We start from the raw sequence: 12,572 nt of genomic DNA, 5'->3' as shown, positions 1-12,572 counted from the left end.
CAGGGTGTGCCTGGGAAAGGCTGCTACCTGAGGAAGAGGTGAGTAAGGCTGAGCCCAGAGGAGAGTCTACTGGGAGCAGATTAGCAACCTGGTGTGTGAGAAATTGTGCAGAAAAGGTGCTTTGAAGTGATTCATGGATTTATGGGGGAGAAATTTGAATAGGCTTCTTACCTGAGGGGAGTGGATCTGAGTGCTCAAAGGCTTCTTCCATCATTGTCTGTAGGGGGACTCTTCATCTTTAGTTCCTTGGCACAGTTTGTGGCTGCAATGGCTATATTGGGAAATGTGGTCTGCTAGTGGCTTCTCTGCTCCTTTTTACGCTGGTGTTTTTGGGGGTCCTAAATTCTGTCATTCTGTTTATTCAGTCTGGTATAATCTGATTCAGTAGATGATGGTAATATCTGCCTCTGGTGTTGCAGGTGTGGCAGCAGTGAAGAGCTTCAAAGGAAAATAGAGACTAGTTTTAGAGGGAGAAAAACAGTGGCAGGGCAGAGAACAGCTACTGGAAAGATAATCCTGTGGACTGTAATTATTAGTCTGGTTCAGAGAGGTGCCAAAAGAAAGAAAGAAAAAAAAACCCACTCTCATAAGGAGAGATATGTTTCTTTGGTATTTTTGGTGGCTGTGTGTACAGCCTTTGTAATTGCATTGTTTAGCATATGTGGCTAAAGCCAATAAGGCTCTTCACAATTTGGTTTACCTGTCTTGCACTACTTGGCTTTGTCTTTTATTTTGGCAAGGCTGAATTCAGCTACTCTTAAGAACTGTCTGGCATGCATGTCTGGCTTGACTATTTTGGATTGTGCTGACTTACAGATACATATGTATCTAGAGAAGACTTTTTTTTAAAATCATACAGGATTTTCTTTTTAGTGGGCAGTCAGGTAGGAAGAAAAGTTAGGAATGGAGCACTTCTTTGCCCTATATGTCAGGCTTATAATTTTAGGAGTGAAGCAGAATTGGCAGGACTGATACAAGCAGTATTTGAAATACCATAGGACAGCATTTATATGTGTCTTTGCATTTAAAAAAAAAAAAAAATCTGAAGACCTGAGAGACCTGAGAAGGTGAGCTAGCTCAAACCAGTGGGGTGTCATTCATATCTACGCCTGTAGGGATGAAGTTCAAAAGTATGATTCAGCCCAGACTTACCTGTCTTGTGAGCTGAGTGGCTTGTTTGCAACTGAAGTCAGAATGTGAGCCAGCAGGTTGATGGATAGTAGGAATGGCAGGTGAACTTAGTGTATCAGCTTGAGCCCAAGCTAAGGAGGCAGTTTAGAAGCAGTGTTTGTGTACTTCTCCCTTGCTAAAACATCCTTGTTACTGCAGGCCTGGTTTATGTCTTACACAACCAAACCATGCAACAGATAATAAGAAAACTCCTCTGGAATGAAACTTTACATTTTATTTTGAAGTGGAGCTAAAGAATCGCAAGCTTGGAAGATTACCTTTTTCTCAAATTAAAATGCAGGTGAATAACAAGGTAGAGTTTCCTCTTCCTGCATGCTGCTTTTACCATTGACTTGTGAGTTGTATTGACAGAACATGTTAGGCACGCAGCTGAAATATTGTGTTCTCCCCCAAGTGTTTTTTTAACACTTGCATGTTGTCTTTGTTTTCTTTGTAGGTCTTTTTTCTTTTTTTTTTATTTTCCTCCTGCAGATAAGAGCTTATTCATTTAGTTTCTAATATTATTATCGCACAATGTGACAAAAGCAGTTGCTATGTGAAGGTTTGTTTGTTTTTAAATAGACTGCACAATTCTTAGCTCTTCAAGGTATTGTTTTGGCCTTACACGGGCACTAAAAGGGATCATTCAAATTCAGTTCTTGTTTCAGAGTTTTTTTGCATTCTTATATGAAACAAATTGAATTTCTTTTTTAAGATGAAGCATTTTACAATGCTTCCTTAGAAATCAAATAAGCATTGATTATGTTTATCACTGGAGAATTGGAAAGATATCAGTTTCATGTTACTGCAACAGAAAAATAAACCCTCTTTCTTCAAGTTTATTTATCAAGTTATTTTATGTATTTAACATGGTCTTGACATGAAAATATGAGTAGGCATTGCTGACTCCTGCTTAAATCTAGTACTATACAATCAAATTTAAACTAAAAAAAAAAAAGTGTTCTGTTTAAATACTCCTGAAGAAGAATGCAGTTACGCTTTAAAAAAAGGCACTATATGTATATGTAGGCACTATAATGTGCCTACATGGCCATTGCTTTGAACACTTTTGGTATCAACTTTCAGGTAAGGCAGTTGATGTATTGTGCACACTGTCTGTCTGATTTCTAGAACTTTTCAACTATGGAAAGAAAGCAAGCCAGTAAAGAACAAGGAAAGAACCTGAAACTTGTAGAGAATTTTGAGACTCACTAACTAACTAAGAGCCTCTTAGGAAGTGGGCAGCTGCCTGTGCTGGCAGGTGTAGAAGGCACAACGGTCAGGATCTTTGTGCCTGCCAGCTGTTCCCTTGCTGGTCAGGAAAAGCACCCTGCCTGCCCCTACCCCAATTCTCCTGACCAGGGAAGCAGGCTTGAGTTTTCTGATATGGTCACAACAACAGGTTTGATTTATTGTCCTGCCCCAGCTGTTGTGATGAAACCCAGGGCTGTCTGACAGGTACCTCTGTGCAGCACTGGTAATATGAGTTGCATTGCCTTATTTCTTTTGCCCTTTCCTGGCCCTTCTTTTTGCTGTCCTTGCACATCTGTTTTTCCATCCCAGTCTCCTCCCAAATAAACAACCCACCCCTAATTACTTATGCCCCATTGGTCCCAGTTTTGCTACATCCATACTCGTGTTTGGGTTACTTAGATACTGTTACTTAGATAATCTCAGCCTTATATGGTGCTACTGATATGGTTACCTAGGTGCTGTTGGCCTTGCATGACTTTACTCCCTAAAAGGCCCATAGTAGTCTCTTCCAATTATCTCTGTCTGGCAATTTCTCCTGTGACTCCCCCTTAAGCACCTGTGGGATCCAGCCACCCTCACAATGCTATCTGTAGCTTTTGTCGCCATCTCATAGTGTTATTTGTAATTTCTAGTGATTATCTTTTTATGTCATGTCCAGTAGTTTTCCACATCTTGTTCAGTTAGCTGAATCTTGTGCCAAAACCTAGTCAGTGGCCTGTCATTTGCCTGCAGCCCTAATTGAGCATAGCTGAATAACTGACAGAAAATAAGAATATTAAATACTTACTTTTAACTGAGTTTTTGTTCTCTTTTTATATATAAACATTTGGGCATGATGCATTTTTTTCATTACAAAATGAAAGTAGACATCAGTGAAAAGGGGAACGTTGGCAGGCAGCGTCATAACAAGCTCAGAAAACTGTACTGTAGGAATCTGTTGCCGGGGGGTGTGTGTGGAGATAACTTAAGGGTTTTTCCTTCTGAGTTAGCAAGAAGAGCAACTTATGGAGTTCCACATTTTTACACGCCATGTTATCCAGGCAGTTGGGCTCTGCTAGATTTTTCCATTTCAAGGGTATGTGACAAATCTCCCCCCGCCCCTTGCGAATGGAGCATTTTGAGTTTGGATTTAAGTTTTGGGGTGTGGTGCTTTGGGGTTTTTAGTTAGTCAGGGAAATTATCCTACTTTTTGCAGGCAATACAGGCTGTTGTCAGAGATCGCAGCGCTCCCAACAGATCCCATGTTAGCAACTTGGATGCGGGGGGAAGAGTGTTCTTTAATTTCCTCCTCACTGAAAAATTTCTAGGTGATGAACAAATGGTATTCAGTGTTATGTATAGACCTTTTTGAAGATTGGGAGGGGATCAGAAAAACCTATGAAGAAAATTCATCAACTTTGTCTTTTCCCAATAAGCTCTTGGTCAGGTACCTTCCTCTATGAGCCAGAGCAAGGTGAATTTAAAGTTTCAACTTTAGTTTGACATACAGTTTCTGAGCTAAAGCTATGAATTATGAAGTTAGATTATCAAGCTGAATTTGTAATGGTCTCTAGCAAGGTGGAAAGCTTTCTTTCAAAGCTCAGGAGAAAGCTGAAAAGGATTGTTGTTTTATCCTATAGTTAAGAACTGGATGAGTAAAGAAAAAAAGCATATGTGTGTATATAAAAAGCAAAAAAGTGTGTGTGTGTATATGTATTGAAAAATTGATGTTGCAAGAAGTTTCCTTCTCCATTTGAGTTGCTGCTACTTGGAACCAATATCATTGATTTCTTTGTAAGCATTGTACTAAGCAACGTCTTAGAATAAACTGTGTTTTTGCATCCGTGCCTGTGTCTTAACACTGGATAAGCCTTTAACACACTGAGATTCCAACTCCTTATTCTAAACATAACTTTTGTTATTATTTCACAGTTTGATTATCTTCTGTATTTCCTTGGCTTTTCTTGTCTGCTGTTCCTTATGTGCTAAAACTGCTTTGGGGGGATTTTTGTGGACTGCAGAACTTATTGCAATAGGAGCCTGATACAAGCATGTTATATGAATGTCAATAGTAAGCAGAAGTGTTGTGAAAATTAGTTTGGATAAGGAATCGGAGCTTTAGCTTTTGAAACAGAAAGAAGTAGTGGTTTAGGAATCTTTCTTAATACCTTTTAAAGAGATTCATTTAAGACTTGAGAATGTTTGTGGGAAGCTTTCAGTTGAAAAATAAATGTTTTTCAAGTTTAGGTTATCCAGTGAGAGAAATGCCACATGGTTAACTGGCAAAGAGAGCAAGGAGTGAATAGTACAAAAATTTATTCACAACTCAAGTATACCCTTAATTTTGACAAAATAATTTCTAAATTTCAAAACCATCATTTGTATGAAAAACAAACAAAACACCTTTGCCCAAATACAATTTTGGAGGAAAAGGAAAAATAATGCTGAAAAAAACCCAGCCAGCCCTGTTCTGGTCTCTCTTTATTATTTAAATTCCTGAATGAGGTCCAGCTTCTTTCTTTTTTGAATGTAAAGATCTCAGTGTTACTGGGAATTGTACTAGAAGAAATGTTTTTAATAAGGTTTGTGTTTGGAAAAAGTGTTTGTTTATTAGGAAGTATAGTGCATGTAACAGCTGAGATGGGAGTAAGGCCCTTGACATGGTGTGAAGTGGCCTTGCCAACTGTTGTTCTTTTTAGTTACCGTGTTTTGTAATATAACTGAGTGATGCTTGCATTCACTATTTTTATATAAGAATTTTCTTTTTTCCAGTATGCAGCAAATCCAGTAGTAATTGATAAAAAATTAATGCCTGAGCTGTAAGTATCTGATCTTCTAATTTTACTAACAATTTAAATTCACTTGCACTCTGAGAACTCTATGTGCATTACTCAGAAGTCCTGTAGACTTTTGCCCTTAACTCTGCGTGGAGTGGAACCAAAGGCATTCTTAAGATAAAGGCTGCATTTTGTAAAACACATGCAAACCCACAATCTCTCTATACAAAGATAGATTTGCACAGGTGTTATATTTTCATGCTTAAAATTTGGATGCAACTAAAGTTTACATATTATTGAACTATATGCTTTTAACAATCTGTTCTGTTAGGTCCCGTTTTCTGTATTATGCGCAAACATTCTCTGTGAAGAAAAATAGACTCGTTTACTACTTTGTGTCTATACTTTAATTGAAGGCCTATTCTCAACAAATGGCTTTGTTTCAAAGGAGAGTAAGAGGACATTTGCTTGTCACATAAATGTAAGGATACTGTTATACCTCTCTCTCTATTTACATTTTTCCTGAAATATGTTGCAACTGTTACAAAATAGGCTAGGCCCTCTAGGGTGAGAAGATAACAACTGTGAAGAGTGGTAGCTAGGTAGTGCTGAAGAGACTGTACAAAGGTTTAAGGAAGGATGAAAGAAACTGTTGGAGAAGGTAACTGGTGACAAACAGCAGTTGCTTAATGTTTACTTAAAGAAGACTTATTTCTGAGAATCATGTTTAAATAATCCCTAAGCAGTCATATGGGATTTAGTTCTTTCCAGATGCAGTTAAAATACAGATGAATAATGACTGGCTTCAGAGCCACGGAACTTGGGATAGTGTGCAGAAGCCTTCTTTATATTGCCAGATCTACCTTATGCTGTTAAGGGGTTTTTGAAGGAAGGAGAGTAGAGTGTATGTGTGTCGGTATGCTGAAGAAGGAAGTACTTACCTGGGTGGGGGAAGCAAGGGTGAATGGGAATTGGGGGTTGAAGAAATATTATACAGTTTTAAGAATGATTTAGCAAAACCCCAAAAAAGTAATATGGCTTCTTGAGTTAATAAGCTGCCTCTGATTGTGTTCATCTACAAGAGTGTATACCCTTTTAGAAGAAAGAAGGCAGCAAAGGTGCAGATAACTAGCTCTCTATACTATTTTGAGTCTAGGACACATATAAAATGCAATGAAAGTACTCTGTAGAAGCCGTCAGCTATTCACTCAATAGCTTATTCTATAGAAGAAACCACAACTGTTCATTAATCTACCAATAATCTGTCAGTCAGTGGCTGTCTTGAAAGAAGCCAGTCTAGCTTTTGACAGAATCTTGTCCATGAACAATGTAAACGCATTCCTGAAAGCTCTTACTGAATTCCAGCTTGACGATGGCTTATGACTGACCATTTCCTCTATGCTTTGAGCTTATATTTCTAATCAATCTTATTACAGCCAAGAGTCAAATTATTGCTGCTTCAACACTTTTATAGTCAGTGTTTAGGAAATGCATAAGGAATTTATTAGTCACTGTTGGGTATCAGCTTTTTAGACATATTTTCCATTGCACATGCTCCCTCCACTTATATTGTGTCTCGGATAAAGTAGTTTATGTGAAATATTTTGCTACAGTTATTTCTATGACTGCAAAACAAATAACAGGGAATAATGTTTCACCATAAGTTATGAAAATATCTGCACTTCCTTTCTTCCTTTATATAGCCAAAATCTTGATGTCTAGAGTTATGTGTTATTTTGGAGAGAGATCATCTGATAAAAGTTTTATGTACAAGATAGATCTTTGCATTTAGATTAATGCACAGGATTGTCAGATTTAGAGCTTTCCAAAATAAAACAATTTTACAAGCTGGGGCTGTATTTCTTGACCAGTTTGAGTGCTATTTCAAAGCTGTGCACTAAAGGGCAAGTCTATCCTCATATATAGGGGTTTTTTTATGAGTTTGCTTAACCATCCGCCAATATCTATGACATTATTTGTTTTAGTTCTAAAGGTTACTTTATAACTTTAGCTTCAGTCTTGCTCCAGTTGATCTCAGTTTTACTGTTGATTTCAACAGAAGTAGAAGTCTGGAGCTTTACCAGATGTCTGTCTAAGCTTTGCCAATTTGAAACATGTTTGAATAACAAGTTAAAATAGGAATAGTTTTTTATCTGTCACTGAATTAATAAAATGGACAGAGCATCTGAAATTGAGGTGTCTGCCTTTCACCCACCAACAAACTCTTTAGCCTTCAGAAACAGTATGTGACTTAGTGGAGAGAAATACTAAAATTGTCTTGCAGATCCTCTCTAGTGTTAAAAGCATAAGTTGCTTATTCATGTATCTTACCTTTGTACTCCAGGAAAATGTGAAAAATAACTGTTTTAATTAGTCAACCTACTCCTTCACTTGAAAATGACTCATTTCTGACTTCTTATGAGAGGGTTAGGAAGGGGGGAAAGGTGAGGAAATAGTATCTTTTCCTGTGTTATTTAACTACCTTTTTTGTAATTTGAAATTGGGGGGGGGGGGGGGGGGAGGGAGGCCTGAATAAAAAATGAAATTGTTTGTGGAAACAGTAATACTTAAGATTTTCAGACTTACAGTCCTCAAAGGTGGCTCTGGCGATTTGGTCACATGGTTCATGCAGAAGGTGGGGAGATTTAAGATCATCTAATCAAACTTTCCCTGAAGTAAAGGCTAGCTTCCTTCATTCTCATCTAAGACTATTTTTGGTATTAAGCTGCTGCTCTAAAGAACTTGCCCCAGTTGTGTGTTTTGGTTAGCGCTTTAACAGAGCGTAGTAGTAATCTCTTTCATGAGATAACTGCAGTGTCTCCAGCTGAAATGTGAATTGTAAATGAAACAGGAAAGGGGAGGAGTCCAGACAAAAGGGAACTGCTGATGGAGTTTGGCTTTTGTGTGTGCAACTTTCCTATCTTTTACATGTAATTTAAATCATCTGTATAATTTTGGACATGCAACCCAGCATATCAGCGAGGCATTGGAGACTTCTTCCTTTTTTTTTCTTCCTTATCTCATCTCTGTAAGGAATAAGGGAATTTGGTGTCTGATACCTGTGAAGAAAACAGGAAGAGAAAACACAGTTGCTTAGGGCTACTTTGTTTATCTCTGCAAGTACAGACCCATTGCAACCCCCCGCAGGTTTCCACCAACATCCTGGCTCAGTTTCCTCTAGCATAGCTGTCTCTAGGTAAGAACCTGCAGCCATCTTTTTTGTGTCTGAGCCCTGGTGAACTGGAGATGGGGGTCATTTACAAAATACCTCTTGTCCACTGGAGGTCTGAGGCTTGAGAAAAGTAGGCTTTTCTCAAGGCCTGAGCTCTTCCCAGAATGCTTCTTGACTGCCTCTTACTAAAGCTGAGAATGGTTCTTTAAGATCACGTGCCACAAAGACTGCCATCATCAGGTGGCATGCTTTGTGTTACATGACGTGCTAGTGGCTCCCTTCATGAAGTCTGCCATAAAGGACTTTAACTCCTGTCTCTTGTGGCTTATTGAAGCAGGAAAAACTTTTTTCTGGACCTCAGAAATTTGCCATGTGGAGGCTAAGCAGAGGCACGCTGTCTCTGTGTTGAGGAATGTGCATATTCCTAGTACTGTGTCAGCAGATCACGTAATGTACTGCTGAAAATAGTGTAGGGTGGCGGTGCTGTCTTGCGGAAGTCTCCCTGTTCTGCCTTGGTTATCAGGGAAGCAGTCATCCTAGTAAAAGGACAATTATTGTGGTTCATCTTGGATATCTTCAGATAAACTTCTGAACTTTGAAATCTATTATTTCTATCAGTAAAGAAACTAATCCTCCTAAAGCAAGATGAAATGGGCATACTTCATTTCTGAATAAAGCTGAAATACGCAGCTCGAAAATGTTCTTGTTCCTTTCTCACTTTTATCAGAAAATATTGGGGGGAAAAAAAAAAAGGAGAAAAGCCTGGTATTTAAAGTGTGGCACTTCCAAATCTAAGTAAATTTTTGTTGTTTGTGGTTTGTTGTGTTTTGGTGGTTGTTTTGGTTTTGTTTTTTTTAATACTATATGTGTTGTGACGGTTTAGGATGCTGCTGACCTTCTCAGAGTTGAGTTCAGTTGCCTTAAGGTTATGAACTTCCTTATCTTCTGGCTACTATTTTGTCCCTCTTAATTCTTGTCTCCTCTTATTGAAGGAATTATTTTTCCTCTGTGTCTGTGTTCTTGTAACTGGCCAGAGAGAGAATGGCAATAGGAAGACGAGGGCGAATCAGCCCGTGGGTGCGGTGAGCTTGCCTCCATTTTCCTCCCGGTGTTACCGGGCCGCCTTCCTTGCCGCTAGAGGGACCTTTTGCTTCTTAAATAGTTGGTACTCCTGCCTGCTGAAAAGTTTTCTTAAAAAAAAAACCCTTCACTTTGTCAAACTAAACAGTTTTCATTAAAATTACTCATCTCAAATTGTCTGTCAGTTACGACAGAAATATCAGGATGTTGAATTGTTTCCATAGTAACTTGAAAATAGACGCTTAGGAACACAATCTGCTAAACAGTAAATTTAATTGGGAATAATTTTGGTAATTATAATGAGTCTAGTGGGACTTCTGTGAATTCAATGAAGTGTCAATTTGAGCAAAATCTGCTCCATACTGCCTGGTCAGACAGCTCTGGCAGCTGGTTGTATTGTACTGTGTGGGAAACCTGTTTGAATGCAACCCAATGCTTCCGCTTTGGAGCTGGTAACAGAAATAACAGTGAGGTCACGCTTTCAAAAAAAGGAAAACAATACAGTTTGAAACCTATAGGTAGCAGCTGAAAAGGGAGGAAAAAAAGGTTCGTAAAAGACAGGTTGAAATAAGAAGCTGACTTCTATTTGCTATACATCTTGCAGTAAAAGGAAAGTTCAGGTAAGTGCTGTGTCATGGAGAGTGGCAGCCAAAGCTACTTCTCTGTTTCATTTAATGCCAAGTGTAACCATCTCTTGTGAGTATCTCATGAACATAGCTAGGACTTGTAACACCCTATGTTGTCTTTTACTAGAGAACATAGCTTTGTGTGCTAAGGGATTTCTTCACTTTCTGATCCATCACCGAGGAAACAGGAGGAAAAACTCCTTTAAGAAGTGTAGAGATTATCTCCTAGGGAGCAAGAAATAATGTTATGAAGAGGCCTGTATCTCCTAGCCCTCTTTTGTGTTACTTAGTTGACTTCTATATGGAGTAGTTAGTCAGAAAATCATTTTGCACTTGAACACCCAAAATAAAACTTTCTGATTTCTTGCTGGTCTCATTGGTAAGAGTTAATGAAGACAACCTGTTCCATTTTGCAGTTGTATAAACTGTGAATAAATGTTTCGTGCAGCCTTCAATTTAACTCAGAAAATGGAACTAAGGAACTAAATGGAAGACAGAGGAAGATTTTTACCTTGTATCCAAGAAACGCACATTTGGCAACAATCCTGGGGCTTCTGATTACTAGCTGAAAGGAAAAACTTAATTATTTAAAGTACTGAATAGACTGAGAGAAGCTTTTTCTGTAGTATTCTTAATTGTAGGAATGTAGTCTGTCATTTAACAGAGATAAAGCACTCTGCTGTCGAACCACTTACAGAAATTATAGAGTAAAAAGTCTGAGGACGAAAGAGGGTGATGCAGATTTTTAAAGGCTGTTATTGTGTGTATGCATTTAAAAAAAACAGGCAAAGTAACAATTTCAATAATATTTTAAAATACCCTGTAGATCCATATGGCTTATTCCTGGATGTTAATATCAGCAGATGCTTAAGGTGGCATCCTGAGTGAGTTATGCCCATATAGTTCACTAAGAAATGTGACCTTTTGATTCTAGTGTTATGATATGTGATTTGCTGTGAAAATTTTTGTTTGTACGCAAGTAGGTTAGCATCACCTCAGTAGGTATAATTTCAAGGGAGTTCAGGTATTGTGGACAAACTTTTTAAAATAATCCTATTAAGAGAGTCAGCTTTACTCTTTCATCTTTCATAACCTACATAAAAATGCAGCTAAGATTTGTGGACAGATCTGCTTTTTCTTTTGATATGCCAGACAGCTTGACTCTGTCAGATGATTCTGTACAGGAAAAGCATAGAACTAGTGTGGTACTGGTTGCAGACAGGCTTCCTAACTATGTTCACTGAACAGTGAAGAACAGCTTTTTTTGACCTGCATTTGGGGAACACAGTATGTGTGTTGCTAAGTGTTTGTTACCTTATTAAACTTTAAAACAGTTTAGCTTTTTATACAGGGGTGGTGGTGGTGGGGAATATCTGAAAGCTTGGGGCCTTTAATTCATTCAGTTCTATTAGCTAAAACCAGATTGCTAAGTCAATAAAATTACAGTACATGGATTTGGCATGCTGACAATTAAGTGAGCAGCTGGCTTACACTGAGTATATTGATAATATCAAAAACAAGATGCCCTGGTGGAGGTAAGGTCTCATAACAATAAATACGCTGTTTCCAGATGGAGAAGTGAGTAATGAGCCCAGATGCCCTCTAGCATTGCTCCAGCTCACAAACATTCTACCTTCAGCATTGCCTTTTCCTGTCAAGTGTAGGAACCTCTGGGCAATAACAGCTCAGTGCTCCTGACAGGAAGCATCTCAGCTAATGATGTATGACAAAAGGGTGTATGCTAGCACTGCCATAACACGTAGGAGAAGGAGAGTTCATTGCCAGTTCTGAGCTGACAGAGAGGGCAAAGAGCCTAGCTACAGCACAGCATCAAGATGAACTAAATCAAATAATAGTTTCCTCCTACTACTGGCAAAAGCTGTGTCAAAAGAAGGCTGATATTACTAGAGGAGATCAATAGAAGAGGAAGTCATCCCTTACAAAATGATTTAGTAATTCTTCAGAAAGTAAATGTGCTGTGTTAGTCCTGAGAGACGAGCTATAGGGTATAAAATAGAAATAACTACATAAATGTGAAAAAGGATTGTTTTTCTCTTCTGTAAGTATTTGCATGAAGTCTTGCAAAGTTAGAGAGCTTGCTTAGAGCTTGCCTGTGTATGTGGTTGGTTGGTTTGTTTGTTTTCCCCCTGCTAGCTGGCCAGCAGTGCCTTTTCTTAGTTAGTTCTGTATCTCTGCTTAACAGACATGAAATTACTCAGCTGCACTGAATATTGAGTGACTAGGCTGGCTCTCACTTATGAGGTAAACTGTTTGAGAACCTTTGTCTCTGGAACTAATAGCCAAATGTTCAAAGCAGAAGATGGTACTGTGGGTTGTAAAGTACTTCACAAGCAAAAGAAGATTTAGGCATTTCTAAATTTTGAGTAAACACTTATCTCATGGGGTTGTGGTGTCCTAAAGAGATGAGAAATAGCAGACTGCTTTTCCCGCCCCCCCTGCCTAAATTAGGATTTTAAACCTAGTGTGTGCTGCTGTCCTGAACAGTTACAGTGA

Source organism: Pelecanus crispus, chromosome 8, assembly GCF_030463565.1.
Source record: "Pelecanus crispus isolate bPelCri1 chromosome 8, bPelCri1.pri, whole genome shotgun sequence".
NCBI lineage: Eukaryota > Metazoa > Chordata > Aves > Pelecaniformes > Pelecanidae > Pelecanus > Pelecanus crispus.
This window is presented reverse-complemented; position numbering follows the sequence as displayed.